The sequence below is a fragment of the Pipistrellus kuhlii genome, unplaced genomic scaffold, assembly GCF_014108245.1.
Source record: "Pipistrellus kuhlii isolate mPipKuh1 unplaced genomic scaffold, mPipKuh1.p scaffold_m20_p_9, whole genome shotgun sequence".
Lineage (NCBI taxonomy): Eukaryota > Metazoa > Chordata > Mammalia > Chiroptera > Vespertilionidae > Pipistrellus > Pipistrellus kuhlii.
The window spans coordinates 47,366,505-47,384,412 of NW_023425595.1; positions in this window are offsets into that span (position 1 = coordinate 47,366,505).

Consider the following 17,908-nt stretch of genomic DNA (forward strand, 5'->3'; position numbering starts at 1 on the left):
AGGCACAAATTTATTTTGCACAAAACTGGTTCCCAAGTAGATGGTCCTACTTGGAATGCATGTGGCTTTTTCACATGAAGTTTTTCCAGTTTTCAATAAGTAACACAAATTACTCAACTAAATAAATAGTTCAAGGAAAAAAGAGCTACTAAATACTCTTCAAAAAATACATTTCAAACACTTGTAATAAAAATGTTTATACTATAGCTCTGCACGTCTATAAACTAATACCTAAAGTCCTCAGTGTCTACTTTCCCCTTCACGCTCATGTTCTGGGAACACTGATGTGGTCCCCAATCACCTCAAACAGTGGGCACTTTCTTTCTCCCTTTTCAGAAATTTTCTGTCTGCCTGAACCAACTCATTCCTAAGGCCCAGTTTAAGTGCATCCTTTTCTACATGCCTATCCCAACAATCCCATTTCAGAACTGATTACTTTCTACTTCACAAAACTTGTATTTGGGGTAAGTTTATTTTTCCCCTTGTAACACTGTGGTTCTAGTTTAGAGTTATTTATAAATATGCCTATCTCTCTTACTATATTTTAATCTCCTGGTATAAATGTCTATCTGTGTGTGTGTGTGTGTGTGTGTGTGTGTTATTATGGATGCAGTTTCTAGCCCATAGTAGAGCACTGAAATAGATTTGCTGAATGGAAAAAAAAGAATGAGCAAAAATTTATGCATCTCAAATCCATATTTTAAAATAATAATAAAAATATACGGAGATAAAAACACATGTATACGTTTTTAAGTAAGATAATAACTAATACATAATGATTAACACATACCAGGCACTTTTCTTTTATTGTATGAATACATATAAATACTTTTCATATATTAACACATTTTAATATATACAAAACCATGAGATATAGATACTATTATAACAAATTCAAAGAAGTACTTTGTTCAAGAGCTCAGAGTTATAAAATGGAGTGAGTTGAGGCTGCATGCATGTGCTCCCCAGGCTTACAGCCAGTGTGGATCCACAGAACACTCAGTGGATAAGCATTAGGTGAGTGTACTAATGAACAGGAGAGAAACACCACTTATAGTACCTTTGATTTCCCATACTTGTTCCAGGAGACCCCCCTTGCATTCCCTGGCTCTTCTGCCAATCTCAGTCATTCTCCACCACCCAAAATAAAATATTATCAGGAATCATTATAATACTCTTTTTTTAAAATATATTTTATTGATATTTTACAGAGAGGAAGGGAGAGAGATAGAGAGCTAGAAACATCGATGAGAGAGAAACATCGACCAGCTGCCTCTTGCACACCCACTACCGGGGATGTGCCTGCAACCAAGGTACATGCCCTTGACTGGAATCAAACCCGGGACCTCCAGTCTGCAGACTGACTCTCTACCACTGAGCCAAACTGGTTTTGGCTCATTATAATACTCTTAAAGGAAAATAAAAGCAGAGTTGATAGGCTACTTCAAGACACCTGCAGGTAAAACAGATTTTTGGACTGGCCTTAGATCCTACCATGTACGATTCAGTTTCGACAGTGTATGGTTACACTTACTCTGTATATTTGTTTGAATGTAATCATTTTCAGGTTGAATGGGGTTCTTAAGAAACTATTAGGCTTTCCTCTTGGATTTTTATTTTTATTTTAAAACTTTCTTTTCACGTCAAAAAAAAACAAAACAAAACACAACAACGACAACCCCTAATTATTTAGGTCATGATCTTAGCTACCCAAAGAAAACCAGGAATTTTTAATTAAATGTTATACTTAGAACAAAAGATTATGAAGGTTCCCCTGCATCAGTATTTATGAGGAGTGTCTCTCTCATATAAAATTTATTTTTTAGAGAGAGGAAGAGAGAAGGATAGAGAGTTAGAAACATCAATGAGAGAGAATCATCAACAAACTGCCTCTTGCACACCCCCCACTGGGGATGTGCCTGCAACCAAGGTACATGCCCTTGACCGGAATCGAACCTGGGACCTTTCAGTCCACAGACCGACACTCTATCCACTGAGCCAAACCAGTTTCGGCTAGCTTCTCACTTTTACCAGATGTGGAAGCCTATCTTGAAGATAGTATGCTTCCTGCCTCCTACTACTCATGCTCTTATGTAGCCATTCTCCTCCACATTGAACAGGGCCTTCTTTTGTAAACAATAGGACACCATAGAAATGGTGGTATATGGCTTCCAAGGCCAGGTCATAAAAGGCATTATTCTGAACATCTTTCTCCCTTTGGGTCACTTGCTCTTGCAGAAGCCAGGTGAGAAGGGAACACTCTAGCGGTCTCACAGAGAGGTCCATGTGGCAAGAAACTGAGAACTCCTGCCAATAGCCAGCAAGGCCTCATGTCAACAGCCATGTGAGTGAGCCATCTTGGAACTGGATATCCAGTCCCAGGCAATAATTCAGATGCCCACAGGCCCAGCCAACATCTTAGCTGCAACACTGTCAGAGAGCCAGAACCACCCACATAAACTGTTCCCAAATTCCTTATCTACAGATACAGTGAAATAGTAAATGTTCCTTGTTTTAAGCTACTCAATTTTGAGACAGTATGTTACACAGCAATAGATAACTAATATATAATTTTAGTACTGTGTGGTTAGTTTTGCCAATGCTTTTTAAAAATATATATTTTATTAATTTTTCACAGAGAGGAAAGGAGAGGGATAGAGATCTAGAAACATCGATGAGAAAAACATCGACCAGCTGCCTCCTGTACCCCACCCCCCACTGGGGATGTGCCCGCAACCAAGGTACATGCCCTTGATCAGAATTGAACCTGGGACTTTTCAGTCCGCAGACCGATGCTTTATCCACTGAACCAAACCGGTTTCGGCTGCCAATGCTTTTTTACCCAGAATCACATGTTGTCCCCTCAAAAAGTCTTAATGAAGGTACTATAATAGTACACTAAGGCTAAAAGTAATCACATAGTTATGAAGTACCTGAATTGGCCTTGAACCCAGATCTGTCTGCTTCCAAGTCCAGTTTCTTAGCCATCATACTGAACCATCTCATGCCCTGTTTTGTTAAATTACCAAAGTAACTCTGCCAGAATAGATGTTTTTTGGTCCAGCTTTAGTCTAGAAGGGTTTCCCATACCAGGACATAGAACTTCTCAGGCAACATTTTCAGTGTATCAGTGATTGCCTATGTTTTTCACTAGCTTATTAACTACTGGGGAAGGGCAGAGGGTGGGGGAAGTACTTAATAGAGCCAACATAAAATTCATATGGTCTGTATTATGTGGTAGGTTACCCAATAACTTTTTCTCTCTAAAGTCACTATGGGGCTGTTATTTGAGGAAGTCATTATTCCAATACTATGCATTAAATTAGACTAGACTTATGAGTTGAGATTCGGCTGCCAATAGAGAGGTTATTTTTATCACCACAGTTTCTCCTTTTATGACAAAAGCAGGACCAACTTGGTAGTCTTCATAATCAGGATAACATCATCCCAGGTGAGAAAGCTGATTACCCAGCAGAATAGCAAGACTTCCAAAATGGACAGATTTTTTAGATTTTGCATTTCTAGTTCACTGCCATCTGTCTATAGAATTGTGAAGCCCCAGAAAGGCTGATCGATAGAGGAGAAACATGTAAAATGTCACATGAGATGAAATAAAGAGGGTTTTGAAATAATAATAATAAGAAGAAGAAGAAACCTTATAAAGCAATTTTAAGTTTATAAAATATCTTTATACATATTCACTTTCAGGATATGTAGAATACTATAAGAAATAATGACAATGGCAATATCAATAATTACTATACTTATTTTACTGATGAGGAAACTGAAGTTCAGAAAAATCAAGTAATTCCCTCAAAGTCATGAAGCTTATAAAAAAAACCCAAAACCTGAAACTCAAATCCTAGGCTTAATTTCATACCTAAAGCTCTTTCCAGAACCTAACTTATGTGTCAATCACCATTGGACATGTCACTCAGGAGACACACTGCCTTGCCAATAGTAGACTTTCCAGGAATTTTAGTTCCAATGAAAATAACATGGAGCTTATATTGTAAGTAGAGGAGGAAGGGGAAAATGAACTTTCAGGGAGCTTTTTTGATGTTTACTTTCAATTCTTCCTTTCGTGAATACTGAGCAAGCAAAAAAAGGGGGGGGGGGGAGCAAATGAACCGTCATGGAACTAGATTCCAGAATGATACCCCAAATAGAGACACATTTTCTTATCTTCCCTTTCATTCTTCCTCCTTTGCGGAGAATATTATGAATTCACTGGATAATTTATTATAGACACGGGGTCATCGTGATACCCCTCTGCATCTCGCCTCCCTGCGAATTACCATTTAAATAATCAGAGTGAAAGGTGCACTATGGCAGCATGGATTCCTCAAGAAATCCCTGGCTGGACCTCTCCTTTCTGATCATTGTTCCAGTGCAGCACAGATTAGGTAATACACCGCTCACAAATGTGGTTGCTTTCATTCAATTCAGCTACATCCAGTCCCATTAATTAAAGCCAGATTCACAGATAATCTCATGATACTTATGTAAGGACGAGGTCAGTATTCATTCTATTTTAAGAGGCAAATTGCAATTTAAATGAAGGTGTGAGCTCTTTCTTTCTCTGCCTTCCCTTATCCTTCCCTCCCCTTCCCTTTCTCTCCCAACAGCACAGACATTGTTAACAATAAAACCATCTCATCCAGGATGCTTGCTCTGTGCTTTTCTTCTCAATCTGTTTACCACAGGTAAAGGCTTTATGAAGTGTTAATAAACACTTTATAGAACAGAGAACTAAAAGCACAGACAGTCTCAAGAGTTTTGTGGGTGTGAGTATGTGCACATGTGTGTGTGCATGCCTGTGTGTGTTCCTTTGGGACTGCACCAAAGTTTGCATCTATGTAGTTAAAAAGATTACTTACAGAGTGTTGTTGTATTGTTTTGTTCTTTACTTTAGAAAGTACTATTTAAATGCATGCTTTTTCTAAAAAACACACATTGTGAAAGAGACCTTTGATTTACTTTATGTTGTGTGGATGAAAACATATGCTTATAAAGAAGAACAAAACACTAAACCACATTTCTATGAACATATAAGCCTAGAAGCTGGGCTCAGTTGCCCAGCATTATATTTTTTCTAATCTTATTGATCAGCATGCCTACATTTCCTTTTTGTTTCATTTTTTTTATTCACAGAGTTACCTTATTTACACACACACACACACACACACACACACACACACACAAAAAAAAAAAAAAAAAAAAAAAAACAACAAAACAAAACACAAATTATGCCTTTTCTCCAGGGTATTTAGAATTTTAAAACTATGTGTTCAAACTATTAATATCCAAAGGACTCCTCATGAATTCTCAACAGGTACCTCTGATATAAATTATACTCTCCATGTAAAAATACAGTCTTCTGCTAGTGAGTACAATAGATGTGGTTTCTGAGTGCGTGTCTAAAATGACTTAAATGCTTATAACATATGACTGAACCTAAATGAGTACATTTAAAATACTGAAAGAACAATCATTAATTAGAATAACCTTTAAACTTCTATTGTTAACTGGAACCCCATTTTGAAATTTGGACTGAATTTTCTGTGGCTTATTATAGTCATTATAGAGTATTCCTGGGTTTTGTGACATGCTGGAGTCCAGGAGTATATACAAATCATACAGCCCTAATTTTCTCAAGGAGGACCAGCTTCCCTTATTATTTTCATATATTTATATACTAGAGGTCCGGTGCATGAAATTCATGCACTGGTGGGGCGGTCCCTCAACCAAGCTGCCCCCCTCTCACAGACTGAGGACCCTCAGGAGATGTCCTACTGACAGGAAGAGGGCCTAAGCCGCAATTTGGTCTTCCTCTGTGGGAGGTGACTGGGCTGATCAGGGGAAGGCACCAGCTCCATCACCCCGTTGCTGCTGCCATTGTCTCAGCAGCCAAGGTGTTCTCATTAACATGGACTCCAGTCCCTTCACCATGAAAAAATGACAACTTTTTTTGGCACTTTCAAGATGTGTCTTTCATAAGATATGATATTTCTTTCTTTCTTTTTTATCCTCACCTGAGGATATGTTTCCATTGATTTTTAGAGAGCTTGGAAGAGAGAGGGAAAGATGGAGAGAAACATCAATATGAGAGGGACACTTCAATTAGTTGCCTCCTGCATGATACCTGACCTGGGCCCTGGCCATGGAGGAGCCTGCAACCTAGGTACATGCCCTTGATCAGAATCAAACCCAGACCCTGAGATAGGCAGATTGACGCTCTATCCACTGAGCCAAACTGGCTAGGGCAGGATATGGAATTTCTTAGTCCCTCCAGCAGCAGACCTTAGTTTTTCCTCCAGGAGTGAGGTGGAAAAAAACCTAGATCACCTTCTTGCATTCTTATTACTCAACTACCAAGGACACTGAAAGGCAGCTTACAGGGAGCTTAGCCAATGATCCTTCAGAACAGGTATTTCCACCCTAATTTGGCTCAGTGGATAGAGCATCAGCCTGCAAACTGAAGGGTCCCAGGTTCAATTCCAGTCAAGAGCATGTACCTTGGTTATGGGAACATCCCCAGTAAGAGGGGTGCAGGAGGCAGCTGATCGATGTTTCTCTCTCATCAGTGTTTCTAGTTCTCTATTCCTCTCCCTTCCTCTCTGTGAAAACTCAACAAAATATATTGAAAAGAAAAGAAAAGAAAAGAAAAGAAAAGAAAAGAAAAGAAAAGAAAAGAAAAGAAAAGAAAAGAAAAGAAAAGAAAAGAAAAGAAAAGAAAAGGAAAGGAAAGGAAAGGAAAGGAAAGGAAAGGAAAGGAAAGGAAAGGAAAGGAAAGGAAAGGAAAGGTGTTTCCTCTGCAGCTCATGCCCAGAGGACTCTCTGCATTGTGTCTGCAGGGTTTCTGTCCACTGGGCTGGGGGCATGGACCAAGCCACACTTCTGGGAGCCTGCCGGGGGTGAGCATGCCTCCAGCCCAGCTGCCCCGCTTTCTGTCAGCTGTGCTTCTATCTGCTGGGCCGGCCGCATGTCCCAAGCCACACCGCGGCTCTGAGCAGCCCCCAGCCCAGAATCTGTCCGCTATCTCACCCCCGCCCAGCACCAGCTGGGCTTCTGTCTGCTGGGCCAGGGGCATGTCCCAAGCCACTCAGGGGTTGCTCGGAACACACCTGGGCACAGCAGCCCGGTTCTGTCACCTGGGTTTCTGTCTGCTGGGCTGGGGGCGTGTCCCAAGCCACGCTGTGGTGGCTCAGAGCACCAGCTGGCCCAGTAGCCCAGAGTTCTGTCTGCAGCCCTTCCTCCCTCTGAGGCATTGGAGTGGGAAGCTGGCGCTATGGGTGCCGCCATCTTTGTAGCTGATAGATGCTTAATTTGCATATTACTCTTTTATTAGATAGGATAGCTATTAGGAAAGCATAGGATTATACTAAATTTAACAAGTGGTTACTTTTTAATTGTAGACTCTAAGAAATGCGTCTTTGCAGACACTAACCCAGGTTTGCCCCGGTGGTAAGGGGTGTTAGACGATTACTACCAAAGTTAACTGGCATATGTCATTGCAACCAAATGATATCATAACTTGAGTATTCTCCCATTAAAAATGCTATCTTCCTGAATTTGCATAGTGTACCAACAAATGGGTATTTGAAGAGATTCTTACAGAATGAGAATTGATCTGGGGGATCAGTAGAAAATGGGACTGGAATCTATGGCAGAGTCTCAACTGGCTTTGTGACCTCAGAACTAAACTGTTCTCACCAAAGAACAGTAAAAGCAAAATTCACAAAGATAAAGTATTTAAGGCTTTGAAACAATATATCAAAAGATTAGAAATCATTTATTTGTAATGCTTCACTTAAATTGACTGACTCAAAATCAATATGATTGTTTTATAAAAATTGTCTTTTTAAATCCTTGTATCATGTGTTTAGAAAAAGTAAGACAACTCTGTAACTTTAATAAATTGAATATCATTAAAACATTCAATGGGGATGTTGATTGCTTAGTTACTAGCCATCTGGGCTTTGGAGTTAGCCAGACCTGGCTCATACTAGATATCTTCTGAGTAGTAAATTTGGGGCAATCTGCTTATTTTTCTGAAGTCTTCATTTCTTCAGTGAAATAAGGAAACTTCATAGGGTTGCTGTGAGGCTTAAATGAAGTATGGCATAGAAAGTCTCTAAATAGAGTAATATACAAAATAGTAATATACAAAATAATAAAAATTATTATAATGGCAGGGAGTGTACCTACTGCTTTACCAGTGAAACAATCATTAACACATTTAAATATGGACATTTGAATTTCATTTCATAAATATAATGACTTCAAATGTCACATGATCTATCAGAACTGCATGCCTCTATGACAAATGATATCTGACTCCTTGAGTAGCTATCCAAAATATAAAACTAAGAAATCTCATTCTTAATTCACTATATCTCACACACACACACACACACACACACACACACACGACCTTCTGCAAGTAATAATTCTTAACTTCCTATTAATGTACAGTGAACCCCAGAAGAAAATCTTAAGAGTCTATGATCATGTCTTGATAATAGGGCTAAAAATTATAGATTCTCTCTCCTCTGCTAATTCATGTTTCTTACCCATTAAAAATGCAGTTCAGCTGACATAGCCCAATGAAAACAGATTCCTCCACTACTCTAAAGTACCCTCAGAACATAAGAAGGTTGTTTGAGGTTACTTCTTATTGTTAAATATGATGGTCTTCTGAGTCTGCTCTGAATTCTAATTTCAGTTCCCACACTAGCTTGATTTGTGAACTAGACTACTGATTTAAATGATCATAACCTCTATTTTTTCATTTATAAAATTATAATAATATTCCAAATATTAATATGAGGGTTGTGTAAAAAAAACAGTTTACTTAAATATGTGCCCCAGTTCTAGTCACAGTAAATTATAATGCTATTTTTTTAATACCTGCAATGGCTTTGTGCTGTATCAACTTGACTAAGCTTAACTATATTCCCCAGATCACCCTTCTAGTATGTTCCCAGATAGACTGAGCTATAAGAGATCTTTTTTCCCCCAGAAGAGTTGGAGGATGGATGGGAAGTAAAAGCTCTTTTGTAACAAAAACATACCTTCTCCAGGAATTGAATCAAACCCTAGGAATTACTGTGAAGGTATTTTATTGATATAATTAAAGTTCCTAATCAGTTGACTTTAAATTAGAGAGATTATCATGGTGAGCCTTAGTTGGAAGCCCTTTAAAAAAATAATGAGAGAGAGAGAAAGAGAGAGAGAGAGAGAGAGAGAGAGAGAGAGAGAGAGAGGCAGGCCCCTATGAAAAACAAACTTTAGTTTGTGCCCATGGAGTTCCAGTCTTCTCATGATCTTCCCTTCTCAACTTTCCTGTGGACTTTGGGCTTCATAGTCCCCAAAATTACTTGCCTAAGCCAATGGCCAATGTATTGGCAGATGATAGATAGATAGATAGATAGATAGATAGATAGACAGATAAATAGATAGTTATAGATAGATGATAGACGATAGATAGACCATCATTGGTTCTGTTTCTTTGGTTGAACTTTGACTGATTTTATGACTATGCTTTTCATTTTATTTAGATATCGTTACTATCCCAGGGTTAGAGGGGCAGTGCTCAATAGAAGGAAAAAACATAATAAAATTAAATTCAAGATAGAGAATGTCCCTAGTGCATCACCTTTAGCAGTGTGGAAGCAGCCAATAATTTAATCTCACATGTGCAAATGTGAATGAAATTGTCACCACATTATTTACTGCATCATAAAGGCTCAGTAAATGTTACACCTCCTTCCTTCTCTCCCTCCATATCACAAGATTTAAGAGGAATAAAATGAACTATGGTGTGCATTTCATTTTATTAACTTAAAGACTACTTTTTAAGAGCTTACTATGTGTCAAGTACTATTAAAAATGATTTACAAACATTAACTCATTTAAGCCAAATAACAATCCTATGAAGTAGTAGATGATTTCGTAATCATCTCCATTCTACAGATGAAGAAACTGCCTTAGGTCACACAGGCAGTAGATTAGAACTCAGGAGGCCTGGCTTTGGAGTCAATACTTTTGGCCACTATACTATTATGTATGTAAAAACAACATTAAATTCATAAAAAGCTAAGTGCAATAAAATTGAAAATATTACTACATCAGTTGCCAGGGCTTTCATAACAAAATAGTATACACTGGGTGGCTTAAACAACAGAAAGTTATTTTCTCACAGTTTTAGAGGCTAGAAGACCAAGATCAAGATGTCAGCAGGTACGGATTCTCCTGAGGACTTTCTCCTTAGATTAGGGGTGTCGAACTCAATCAGAGAAGGGGCCAAAATCTAAAATCCAGCCTAAATCGCGGGCCGAATGGTTTACTGAACAGTCATAAACTGTCATTGTGATGGAAACACAGCGGAGTGCAGTGATGACAGTGCGGTGCGGGCCACATTGCAAGGCCTGGCGGGACGGATTTGGCCTGCGGGCCTTGTGTTTGACACATGTGCCTTAGATTATAGATGGCCACCTTTTCACTATTTCCTCATATGATCATTCTTTTGTGTATGCACCCCTTATGCCTCTTTGTGTGCCCATTTTTTCTCTTCTTTTGAGAATACTGGTCAGATTGATTTAGGACCCACACTAACATCCTTGTTTTTAATTTAATTACCTCTTTAAAGGTGATAACATCTCTAAATAATCGCTTTTTGAAGGACTGAGGATTAGGCCTTCAAAATGTGAATTTGGGGGAAACAATCCTTCCCATAATGGTTATTATTGCTAGCATTCATATTACTGCTAGAATAATAACCTGCTTACATTAGGTACTGAGTCCATAGTGAGCAATTTAAAAAATAAATAAATATGGAATAGTTCATTTTGAGCTTTGCTGGGGTATCCAATCATTTTCTAGGTTCTGAATTGTTGAGAACTGTAGATAATTCTGTTATTTCCTACGTAATCAATATCATATTTTATGTGGTAAAGATTTAGGAAAGTGCAAAACTGGTTATTTACTGATTTGACTTTAAATTCTGCTGCATTAATAGCCAGAGTGGTTTGTTTTTGGTTTTTGGTTTTTTGGTTTTTCCCCCAAAGAAAATGTGTTCTACATGAACCTGTAAGTTTCAAAGTTGTCATAAGAGAAATAAGTGCCTTGAGGATCTAGAAATTTTCTCATAAGCAAGTGAAAAGTAAGGCAATGATAAACAAGAAGAAAGCACCCAGAATGATTTTCAAAATGTGTTTGAAGCTGGGACAATAGCTTGTGTGTAGTCAGGGTAGCTTACAACTTCAATAACTAGGAGACCATATGGATTTATAACTGCTCTATGGAAAGGAGACTCTCCTTCAGCCTTAGAGTTCCTGAGCCTAATACTCAAAGGAAAGTGCCAGCTACAGTCAGCAAATGACCCTCTGTTTTGCAGGTGAGAGCACAGGTGTAAGGACTATTTGATCTCATATTCTAAGAGTTGTTTTGCTTAACATGTGTGTGCTGAGCAGAGGATCATTTGCTAAATTATGGTTGTGCAATTTGTTCTAACTTTGAGGGGAGATGGAAAGGAGTCTTCACACTCTGCCATGCTGCTGATGTCCCTGTTTTGCTTAACATTCAGAAGAGAACCATGAAGAGTTACTTTAATACCCAATGAATGAAGGGGGGAAAAGAATCTTCTATTTACCCAGTCACTGTGTTTTTCACAGATTTTCTCTCATCACTATAAAAAGTATATAAGGTAAGTGCTATTATAATCCTCATTTTATGGATGAGGAAAGGATTTTAGGGGAATAAAGTGTATTGACCAGAGTATAACCAGGATTTGGACCCATGGAGTATAAATCTAGATCCCATGTGCTTAAGGACCTAAAGACAGATATCACCATTACCTCACAGGATCTCTCAACAACACTAGGATGGATAGCTATTAATTATCCCATCAAAACAATGAAGGAACTAAAATCAAGAAAGCCTGGATAATATTGCCTTATGTCACACAGCTACCAAATCACAGAGCCAGATGGAGTTCCAGATCTTTGTAACTCCAAAATATTTTCCAGAGATGACCATGTTGCCTTTCTCGCTGGTTCTCTCACGATGGGTGATAGAGGAAGATAACAACCATGTTAAAGCATTACCTCATTCTGTGGCTATGTATCCTAAATAAATGGGTATTCTGACTAGAATATTTATAAAGGTTAACAAGAAACAAAATAAACTGAAAACCAGCTGGGAAATATTCCTCACTGTAAATACCAAATTTACACATTTCTAATTATGTAAGAAAATACCCCAAGCCAAAAGTCAAAAAATTTGTCAAATGCAGGTGTATCAGCTGAACAACATTTTCACCATTTTATATCTCTTTATTTTGAGATTACAATTGAGGGAACATTGTAAATGTCATTCTACTCAATAGAATGTTGCTGGATTATGATAGAGGGGCTCAAAGGGGGAATTGCAGGCTCAAATCCTAGATAAGAAACTTCATACAAAATCAAAGAAGATAAATTGTGATTTCTCCCATCTTTCTCCATTGAAATTATAAGAATGTTTTTTGTGTTTTGTTTTGTTTTTTTTATCAGAATGTGGAAAAGTGGTAAAAGAGAAGGAGCAGATTGTGTCTTTTTTTTAACAAACAGAAATGGGCTTTGGAAAGCTGACAACATACATCTGATAGAGGCCTCCTTTTCAGCTTGAGTATTAATGATTCATGAGGTACAGGCTCCAGTGGCTTCTATGAGCATCAACTTGGGCAGCCTTGATGATCACGGTTACAGCAAATGTCCAATTTGGGTGAAAGACCACAATCAAATAACAAGATAAATCCAAAAATGAGTAGAGAATCCAGGGCAAATTCCCTTGGCCCATAAGAAACCTCTCAACAGGTTCCAAATCACTTTATACCTGCCACGGATTGCATCAATCTATTAAGCTAGCTTCTACTAAAACCAGTTCTCTCTTATAAGGACAAGGAAAATGAAAACCAGAGGGGGTCAGATAATAACTTGCCCTAGGTCACAGAACTAGCAACTAACTGAATTCCTTGTCTGTCAGACTAATGGCAACTTCTTTGTTGGCCATATCTGCCCTTATTACAACTACCTGCTGACTAGAGACCCAGGAGACTCCACAGTGCGTAAAACACCTAAAACCAATGACATCCAATGTCACCTTCTTTCTCCCCTTGCCTCCCTGTGGCATTCATCATCCTGCCTTCCCTATTTCTGTCAATGTCATCAATGTTTTTCCCCAAATCATGCAGGCACTGAATCCTAGAGTCATGTTCAAGTCCCCTCCTCATCAAGTCCTGCTAATTCTGCTTCCACAACATCTCTAAAAGTTGCTCTCTTCTAAGCATCCCAGATGCCAGCATTAAGTAGAGCACTCCATCACTTCCTCTCTTGGACACTATAACAATGGCTTCCTAGTCTCTCTTTTTTTCCAGTCACATTGCATTCTAACCTATCCTTCCTAAATCTATCTTTATTCCATATCCAAATTAAGCATCCTAACTTGTCATCATGTGACTCCCCTGATCAAAAACATTTTATCCCAGATTATCTTAAGTGATTTCTAGCATACCCCACCTCCTTTTAGAAGCCGTATATCAAGCCTTCCATAAATGTAGCCCATGTCATGTAAGTTGGATGTGATCCTTTAAATTCATTAGTGTTTGAAAATTTTAGGTGGTACGTGTAATTTCTCTTAATTTTTTTATTCTTATCCTACTTATATGCTTATTTCAGCTGGGTCCAACCTAACCAAATAGGCTGTAATTAAATTCTCAAGGCCTGCCTAATGCTAACCTCTCAGGTTTAAGTGAAAGAAAACAAATCTATAAAAAGACTAACACACTACATATTATATTGTATTATTGCACATCTATTAACTGCTAGGCACTGAATGCTTAGGAAGAGGAGAGAGAGACCACACATATGAATCCTGCTCTCAGCAGTATCCTCTGGGTGGGGAAATGCATGAGGAGATGACTATTAGACAAGGTAGAAATAGTAAGTCATACTCTAGGAGAGAAAACCAAGATGGACCAGAAAAGAGATAAATCAATGCATTGGGAAGAGCACTCTGACTCTTTGAGTCAGATCTCTGATAACAGCCCTCCTATTATTTTTTAAGGACCTGGAAATAAATAATTTTCCATATAATATTTACTATTTAATATCCTATAATATTTATATCTAATACACAGCCTATATCTTCCCCTATGTGTTTTCTTCATGGGAACAATATTTTAAAAATTGTATTCCCATTATCATGTCTTCATAACATAGGCCCTTGCTAGCAAAAACCCCCCAGTGGGTGTGAGGATTTTCTATTGTAGGGAATCTTACCTTCCACAGTTTAATACAGTGAGAGCTTGTGCATAAAGGATAAGAAAGGGAGCACATTACAAAGGCTACAATACTGCAAGTAATCCAAACAGTTGTGTTAAAATGGAAATCACATAAATATTAAGCGTGAGCTTTTCCGGTCCAGGCTCCTCGGCAGACCAAGTTGCCAAAAAGAATGAATTTTAATGACTAGTTTATAACCTCTGAGATGCTTGAAAACCTAGCACAGTTGTGGTTAAAATGTAATAGTATTAAAGCATCAGCACAATTAACGATTCTGCAGGGAACATTCCCCTCTGGAACATTCACATTGGAAAACGAAGCTATTCCTGACCATTTATGATGGACTGGGTCTAATTTATTGATTGGTAAATGTTACCAAAATATTTCATCCAAATATTGAATTGCATTACTAAACAATTCCATCTCTCCATGGAATCAATGTAAATATCAACATAAAAACTGACATTTATGCTGGTTTACAGTTTCCCATTTTTATGAATGCAGTCATTTCTTTTTAAATCACTTGGGTCTTGAAGGCACAGTTATGAAAACATTACAGACCCAAAATGCAGGTGCCAATGCAAGCGTTAGGTCACGGAACGGCTGCTTTGCAGCTAAGTATAGCTTCATTTTCCACGTTCTAATGTGTTGCAATGAACTCCCTCGGCAGCAGCTCCATTAAAAAGTATGGTTTGGGTAATGGTTTGCTTATTAGGAGGAGAGCAACTCCTGATATTATGAAGACTTATAAAGAGTTAGTCACGGCCGCTCTTAACTTTCACTGAGATAAAATACTATAGCTCATAAACCCTTTGGCAATAGGGAATGAAAATAAAATGACATTGAAATCCATACCTCAAAATACTATTTCTTCTTTTTAGAGAACACAAAATCAATGCTTTGTATAAAATCAAATCAAAATTTATCCCTCAGACCCAGGGCCGACCACACAAAGGAAGCACACTGAGATATACAGCATATGTATGTGTGTGTGTGTGTGTGTGTGTGTGTATACACACACACACACACACACACACACACTTATGTATATATATATTGAAGTCCCAAATTCCCACCATTCAGGTTATTCCTTTGTTAAAGCAGTATGTCCTCAAAAGGTCTCTTTTTTTAAAAAATTGTATTTTCACTGGCAAGTCACCCTTCTGTACATTAGCATATACATTTTGATTTGTTTCTAGTCACTGTTGTAGGAGACAGAGAAGGGTTCTGAGAAATAGTCACAGAATAGGTAAATCTTATTTCAGGGCAAAGAGGGGAAAAATGAGCTGGAACATAGCATAGGGGAAGACCAAGAGCTTAATGTTTAAAGACTGGGTTAGAACCATTAACAATGTTAGTCTTGAATTTGGGGAGTTGCTTAAGGAATAATGATTTCCACAGGAAGATGGGATGCCCAAACTTTACCTATTTGTAATACTGCCTAGAAACAACCCTGCTGAAGTCTCCATGAAACCTTAAGAAGCCATGAGGAGTACAATATACATAAAATATTAGTTATAAAATGATCTACCAGTTTAAAAAAAATAGCCCAATTAATGTGTTTGACATTGTTCCTACATCCCAGTGTTGGGAGAGGAAATCTGCCATGAGTCCTGAGCCCTGAGCCCTGCACTTATTGCTGGGTATACCATGAATGCAAAACCCAAATGCTCTTCACACAAGCATCTCTCAGAGTTGTATTTGCAGAGGGCAGCCATGAAGGATGAAGGAATGTCCCCTCTAGTTGTAAGAGCATACTTGTTGACTTTTAGTCACAAAATGGTGAGTCCCCCAAATGTGATGTTCCTTAGCTGCAATGAAATCTAAGAGCTCAGCATCCATGGTGGCCCTTATCACATCGCCCCTACATTAAGCATTTGTGTGTGGCCAGAGGACAAGGAATGCCTCATGCTGTTGCTCAAGATGCTTGCTGTCCTTCTCCTCTGAGCCAGCTATCTTGTTTGTGTCTTCTCAGCATCCATAAACAAAGTTATCAGCTACAAGTAATGTTAAATCCAAGAAATGACACATAGGAATTAATTGCTCAATAAAAGTAGCCATTACTATGAATAAAAAGTATGCAGTTCAACAGCTATATCAGAAGAAGACAGTATGGAAGAACTAGTGATGCATTCCACCATTTGAAGTCATTGATGGAGGTTTTTAACACAATGATGACACTACAGTATAGTACAATGCAATCAAGCAATCAATGACTAAACATAATTCCTTCCTTTGGTCAGTCTAAAAAGACAAAAGGAACTTTATCTTTAGAACAAGGTTCATACATTACCCTTATACAATTCAGGACTCTAAAATTGTACTTCTTTTATTAGCATTGATAGTATTTCCTGCCATTCTTAGAAATAACAAAAACAAACACTAGTATGTTGCCCAATACTTCTAAGCACTGTGTAAATATTAACAACTTAATCCATACAGCAATTCTATTTTACCAACAAGAAACTGAGGTATAAAGAGGTTAAATAACTTGCTCCAAAAGTACCTACTTGGGAAACAACAGAGCAAGGATTTGAACTCAGGTAGTTTAGCTCCCAAGTCTGCTCTTAACTAGTAAATTAGAAGTCTTTCTAGAAACCAAGAGTTAATAATGGGACGAAAAAAAGAAAGTTAACATTTTTAGCACCTCTGTTGATAGACATTTTGTAAAATTCTCCCATATAATTTTTTCCTTAAAGGGAAAATATTGCCACCATTTTTAACAGAATAGGAAACTGGGGCTCAAAGAAGGTATAACATTATGAATAAGATCTCACAAATAGGAAAATGGAGAAACCAGAATTGAATTCAGGTTTGATTTATTTCAAATGCTAATTTTCTAATACATGATTGTTCCTTCTAGACACTTACAGAAAAGGTTATGGGGGAAAAGAGAAACTTTTCCAAATGAATAATTTTGTCTTTATGCCCATTTTAACTTTAATGGGTAGAAGTAAATAGAACATGTTCAAGTTATAAGGTAATACTGTCACTAGATGCTTCTGGTATTATTTAAAGATGTTTATTTATTTGTGAATTTACTATGCCTAATTTTGTATAGAAGAACTCTTTTCCTTGAGTATTTGACAATCATCTTAGCACTGGAGTGGATTCTATGACTACTAAACATCTAAATTGCATTGGTACTTTAACCTGTCTGGGACTCACTTAAAATGCCAGAATGGTGGAGCTTGAAGAGTTCCTCATGCACTTAATCTCCCTTCTTGGAAGAAGGAAGTCAAGGTCCAGAGAGGCAGCTGATCTGCCCAAGATCAAGGGTAGGACTGAGGCTAGATCACTAAAACAGCTATCTCTAAGGTCTCATGAGCCCTACATTTCTGTACTTTTGTGAACCTGTGATTTACTTTTACACTGTTTATCAAAGATGATCAATTCTAAGTGCTGTAGAGCTGAAGCAAAAGTAAAAACCAATATTACAAAAACATTTTGGAAATTTTTATAGCCTGAGGGCCCACAATCCTCACATTTTGGGGAATCATATCCATCCTTTCAGGTCTCCCTGACCTACCTAGCCTTAACACATCATTCTCGTGATAATGACCATTTTAAAGGTTAGGGCC